We start from the raw sequence: 7,244 nt of genomic DNA on the forward strand, positions 1-7,244 counted from the left end.
GAGCACACTCTCCACAAAGGTACTTAGATGCCGGCTCCATCTCTGGCTGGACTCCCCAAGCCTCATTGTCCTCACAACCAAGGTATGCTGGATCAACCTCCGCTGGATCCGCCATCCCTGTGTCCATATCTAAAAATAAAGATTCTCAAGGGATGAGATTACACATGCCCAACGAGCGATCAAACCATACACAATCATTCAATAATAGATACACCATCAATGCATGCTAAAGTATGCACATCACGTAAGATGCATGGATGCATTCGTTCATTTCCCCCTAACAACGAGATTTTAAGTTGGGTCAAGTACTATAATAACACAGGTAGCATTGTTGGCCTCGGTGCCATAAATCGGATGGCATTCAGACCATGTCAACCCATGCTATGATGGAAAGCTACGAGACCAGACTCCCTCACCGAGTTATCTGCAAACCCCCGATATAAACCCCGTCCTGGTGTCTAGCCCAAACTACGGTTGGAGACTCGGTAGGCTACCTTGAAATACGATCGAGACCCATGGGTTTGCCCAACACCTAAACCCCTATTGGTAAGGATCGTAGTATTGGGTGAGTTACATCCAAACCAGCAAATAACTATTTAAATGCATATATATATATAATAAACACACGTGTGCAGGTGTAGCCTAGAGGTCGAGTCCATAGTGCCTTAATAGGAGACCACCTATCCTCTCGTCCCCCTAGCTTACATCCACATCAAGTAACAATACGACGGGTGTGATACCGAAGTAATAGTCGGCCGGTTACCACCCGAATCCAATCCATCAATCAAATATCATAAAGATTTTCACATTTATAGTACCCTACACTAACCACATCTCATTCTCCTACATAGCTTCAAGCATAATTGATCATATTACATTATGCTTCGTATCAAATCATATTAATAGTAAATATAAGGATGAATCAACATGCATATTATTCATACACATCAGTATGCACGGCTTAGCTTGATACCTAATGAGAAACACATCGTAAAATAGTTCAAATGTTCAATCCACTCACAAAAGTCAGAGCGGAGGTGATCTTTGCTCCCATATAATGCACGCTCCTCTCATACAAGTACACTAGCCTAACATGTCGATATACATGTGTACAATAGGTGAGTGGGTGCCTGGTTGAAGGCCTGGAGTCAAAACTCCAAAACAACAACCAATTGCACTAGGCAGACGATGCTCTGTATCTTAGGCGGCTCATGACATCAGTCGCTTGCTGCATCGTCTGCCTAGGTCCGAGAATGCAAGAAATGGCCTGGTTTGTTTTCAAACCTTGGCCAATGGCTATGGGGCCAGTAAGGGTTCATGGGGAAGTGTTAATGGCCCCAAGGGATTGTTGGATATCTGTGTCCATCAAACCCGGTTTGGTCCGGTTCAACCCGGTTTACCTTTATATTGAACTTTTATACATTTTAGTTTAATATCATCACATGCGATATAAACTTTTTGAGCATTATGTGTCCGTAAGTTATACTTAAAATGGTAGTCACGACTAGGGTTTGGGCTGTGCACTCGTATCATATGGTCATTGCATTGGGTATGCCTAGACATGTGATGTCAGGGTACGAATGCGAGTACTCACATGTTGATATGTGTATTGACGAAGAATCTGCTTTGTCGATTCCCGCATGTATTACTGCCAGATGTAGGAAGGGATAGACATGTGTCACCGACACCCTTTTGCCTGAGGAAACCCTGTCACGGCAAAGTGTGACCGCATTCTTTGGTTCATCTATGACTGAGACTCAAGCGAGTCAAAGCCGGTGTTCTGGGAATGCGTGAACGCTTTGTGAGTAAAGGAGTTACTCAACATGGTTACCACTACCCGATTGGGGAACACCAAGATAGAGATAGTCTGTGTATGGTCGGATCAAAATCTGGATCCAGTGCCGTTTTGGAAATGGTTTTACAAAAATCTATTTTACATAAAATAATAGATTACATATAATTATTTGAACAAAGTATTTTATCGAGTTTTGCGGGACCCGATCAGATGCACAGACGCCCTTATATGGACATGTACTATGGATTGGGGTTTGGCAGTACATGTGTACATGCCCTAGATTCCATAATGATGGTGTTGATTAGTGGAGGGGTTGTATATGATAAATTGTTATCATATAGGGAGTTATTTAGAATTTTCTATTTTAATTGGTTCTTTATTTAATTATTGGATATGATGGTAATTGTAATTATCCATAAATATTAAATAAAGTAACTAATTAATACTTTCCCTATTAGATTCTGCTTCTTCACCAAGTAAAGGACTCTGAGATAAACAGATAAAGCTTATCTGAGATAAACAGATAAAGCCTATCTCAAATAAACAGATAAAGCCAATTAGGAGAGAGAGTGTCAGACTTTCACAGGGATTCTTCCCATCAGGGTTTTGGAAACCCATCTATAAATAGAAGCCAAAACGCAGGAAGGTGAGGAGGCCTTCCACGTTTTTCACAGCCACCCCCTCCCACGGTTTTGGCTCTCCCTCTCTCTCTCTTGTGATCTCTTCTTCTTGCTCTCTAGTTTTGAGAGCTAAGGTTTTAGAAACCCAGGTCTGGTTGGAGATACATTCGGATTGGCTTGGAGAACCTTGGTAGCACCATTGGAGGTTCAGATCTATTTGCTTGGAGTGCTTCTTGGAGGAAGAACCACTGTCTATTGGAGGAGCAACACTTGAGGCTCACCAGGTTAGCAATATTTTGTTAATTTCTTTGATTGTTATTAATTTTTAAAATTCATGGGATGCGCAAGAAACCCGAATCGATTTATTTTTGCTGCGCATTCGGGCATGGGATGGATCCCTCCCTCCATGTGATGGAACGGAGATATATTTGTTTTATTTCTGTTCGGATCCCATAATTATGGGGAACATGAAATAATGAATTTAGGGTGCACTAAGGTTTCATGGGCAACCATGTAAAACCCTATAAATTTAAATAGGGGCACCCATGGCTTCCCATGGATTAGCCCCAGGGTGCAAAACCCTAATTTTCAGTATATTGATTTTCCAGGGGTGTAAAATCCTAATTGATTTATAATCGGTTTGCCTAGGTGAACCGCCCTGATCCCATGGTTTGTAGTTTTGGCCTACAGTTTGGTATCAGAGCCACCTTTCCCACCCATGAATATTGAATAATTAATGGTTAATATGATTATCATGAGTGGGATACAAGTTGGCACATGGGTGGTTATAATATGATTGTTGTAACAACCTTCTCATGTGCACATGGGTAGTTACAAGGTTGTTGGTGTAACAACTTACCCATGTATGATTGATTTGATTATTGATTTATTTATTCCAATTATTGTAGCATGTATCCAAATATATGTTTTTTTTTTTTAAATTTTAATCATGTGTGGGGGGGGGAGCGCACACCCCTCCCCCTTTTCCCTGCCCATTTGCGTATTTTCCTTTTTTTTTTTTGGGCTGCTGCCTACGGTGCCAGTCGCTTCTGCCTACGGGAAAAATAGAATTTTTGATTTTAAAGAAAGAAGATGGGTGAAGGGATCCCTCCCTCCACTCACTTATAATTAAAATATGATTTTAATTTTTTGAGTTTGGATACATGTTATCACATGTGATGTGATGATTCAATAATTGAGGAAATCCATGTTATTTTTGATTACTTGCTTTGACAATGTCCATGCATGAGATTATGTTATATTGTGATTATGGGAATGACATTCTAATAAAATGGATGGATTATCTATGTATGTGATACATGGGGTTAAGGGTGGATGTGATGCTTCTCTCTCTTTCTCTCTCTCACCCTATCCTTTTTATAAACAAATGTACTCCACCCCATGGGCAACCCAAATGGTGGGTTGGTTTCTCCATGCGAGGTTTCTTTATTATTATGGAAAGTAAAGTGTATAGAATTTTTTTTTCTAGGTTTCCATTGTAATTTTAGAGGAGCTAAGACTCCCAGGGCATGTTGATGGTGATCCACATGTGGCGCTCAAAAACTTACTTTGAAGACGTGATCGGGCAGAGGAGATGATCGAGGCGTGGCATCCATGGCATGATTGATGCACTAAAGTTATTAGTTTATTTTTATTGGGAGGGTTCTTTAATTGCTTCTAATAAAAATGCCGCCATCCCATAATCACTTTTAATTAATGTTGATTAATTATGTTGTTTTTAAATCTATCCATGATATGTGAAAGCTGTTTAATCCCTCTTTAATAATACATGTATGATATGCACTAGTCTCAATCGGTAGACATGTCCATGGCCTCCTATTGAAGATAAATGTAGAAATTATGTGATATGCCCTGCATATGCCGATAGGACATTGCCAAGACCACTGTCACATGGTTATCTATATTTACCTCTATCTAGATACGTTAGGGTATGGATAGTGAGAGGGCACTGCGACAGTGGGCTATCTTTCATAATTCCATGATTCTAACTAATGCAATAGGTAAATACATGACTTGGGTGTATGTCAGCCGATAGGATATGGGCATGACAACCAGGTGGCCGAAAATATTGGAAGCCTATGAGGCGGACAGCTTAGTCCACACTACCACGGTGTGCATAATGACTCCCGACATGGTAAGTTATGCATGCAAAGGTTGTAGGTATCCAATTCATCTTTTGGGTCATGAGGGAGACCTAAATCATGAAAGACCATTGATGTGTGTATGCTCAATTTTTTATCAATGGTTGTTAATTTACATGTGTTTTACTTGTACGTGTGTAGATCTTTATACAATGGCTGCCGTTAATTCCAACCTATTAACACTCTTTAGCAAATACAAGCTTAATGGTGCAAACTATGTCGATTGGTACCGGGGCATTAAATTGCTCCTGACTGCAGAAGGACTATATATGGTTCTTGATGAACAAGTTCCTCCTCAACCCGACCCAAATGATTTTGAGGCAAATGAAGAGATGCAGGAGTTCCTCATGAGGGATTCCAAGGCATTACTTTATATCCTAGGATCGTTAGAAAAGTCAGTTCTGGACTCGGTCAAGGATATACGCACAGCTGGGGGTAAAATGGACAAGCTTACTGAATTGTTCAACAGGTAGGTGACACACGCCCACTCTGATGTGGTGGGTCAAATCCAGAACTCCAAGATGTCCCAGGGGACTCCAGTGATGGATCATGTAATGAAAATGATCAATCAGTTTGAAAAACTAGAATCCATGGGGACTGAATTCAGCCTACGATACAAGATCGATGTGATCTTAGCATCACTCACTTTTGCCTATACGCCCTTTAAGATGTCCTATAAGATGTCTGACAAATAGATGGAGCTCACCAAGCTTGCTAATGCGTTGGCAGAGGCTGAGGGTTCCTTCAAAAAGGACAAGGCTGAGGTCAATGCAACTGATGTGAAGCCTTCTTCAAATGGAAAGAAGAAGAAAAAGGGATGTAAGGGCAAGCACCTGAAACCCAAGGGTGGGAAGTCTAGCAATAAAGGCAAAGGCAAGTGCTTCTATTACAAGAAGGAGGGTCACTGGAAAAGGAACTGTCGTGCTTACCTGGTAACTTTGAAAGATAAGAAGCCGGATGAAACTGAGGTTGTGTTTGAGTTAAAATAATACCGCAAGCGTATGGGTCAATCGCAGCTACGGGTCGAACACAAGGAGATATATAACACTCTATTTAACTAACTTAAAAGTAATGCAAAGTGAACTGAATTAAAGTGTTAAATTAAACTAATCAAACTAATGAAAATTAATGCATCCTAACTCATAAGCATCTAACAAAATTAAAGGATTAAATTGACATCTTAACACATGAGCATCTAACCTATCAAACTAAAGCAAATTGAAAGGAGTAAAAATGCAGCCACACATAATAACCACATAAAAAGGAATAAGGCGATAAAAGTGCATCCACAAACCACAATCATATAAAAAAAATAAAAGAAATAGAGGGAGAAGAAGAAGAAGAAGATAGAGAGATATCGAGGAGAGGGAGAATGAGATTAAGGGTTTAGAGAATGAGATACCTTGATGTGCTTGAACCGGATTGAACTTGTTTGCATGAATACTTGAATAAACTTACCGTGGCTTCCTCTTCTAAATCTCCAGGTCTTATCATCAACATAGGAACTTAGACTAGGAAGCTTTAAACTAAAACTATTGCAACCATTAAACTAGACTTATGAAATCAAAACTAAAACTTGAAGTCAAAACTAAGAACTTGAAATCAAAACTAAGAATTTGAAAGAAGTAATCTTATGAAATCAAAACTAAAAACTAGAAAGCCAAAAATCACAATTTAGAAGGAAAAGAAGAGAAGAAATTTCACTAATTAATGAGCAAACTTTACAAGAGAAGTAGGGGGTATTTATAAGGGAAAGGGGAGAAGAAGAGAGAAAAGGAAAGAGGGGGAGGAGCTACACGATTTTGGGCTGCTCTCCCTCTAAAAATCGTGGAGAGGAGAGAGAGTGTGAGAAGGGAATCCAAAAATAGGAGAAGATTCTCTTCTCCTTCCTCCTTTACAATGCCTTGGCTCCTAAGAAAAAGAAAAAAAAATAGAAAGAAGAAAATACAAAAAATCCTAGCTACATAAACCTTCTATTTCTAGAAATGTAAACTTCCAATTCGAACACGTGGTTACTTTTCTTTGTAGATATCTTCTCCAAGCAATGAGATCAAAGCATCTTTGACTTTTCAATCTTTCATAGGTGAAAAAATATCTTTCAAAATAAATCTATCCCAAGTAGAATTCTAAAAGTGCCCTTAAAAAGTTGGAGGAGAGAGAGAGAGTGATGACTAGGATTCCACTCAACTAAATAACAAAATTCCCAATGTGTCCTCTAAAAATCGTGGGCATTAAATGCAACCCAATAAAATCGTGGATAGTAGTGGGCCTTCAAAAATAATGGAATCTAGTGGCAGTGTGGGTTCCTCCATGTGGGTAGCAGTCCTTCTCTCTCTCTAAAAATGAGAAATTAATGTAACGGTCCTATACTTGCAGTAGATCTCCACCATTGCTTAGAAATATCTTCTACCATTTCAAAAATGTCCTTAGGCAGTGGTAGAATGACTATGGGCTTCCACTACAGCTCCTTTCTAACCTATTATCCTTTCTTAGGCTGAAAAGAATAATCAACTGTATGGTGGCCTAGACGAATGCGTACTTGGGTTCCGTCACGTCCAACTTGCTCCAAATTTAGTCCTCTTTACAGCCATGAAAAAAAAAATGATAATTTTACGTGTAACTTGGGACATGCAGCTCCCGATAGTCTAGAATAGCCCAAAATAGCCC

The sequence above is a fragment of the Telopea speciosissima genome, chromosome 10, assembly GCF_018873765.1.
Source record: "Telopea speciosissima isolate NSW1024214 ecotype Mountain lineage chromosome 10, Tspe_v1, whole genome shotgun sequence".
NCBI lineage: Eukaryota > Viridiplantae > Streptophyta > Magnoliopsida > Proteales > Proteaceae > Telopea > Telopea speciosissima.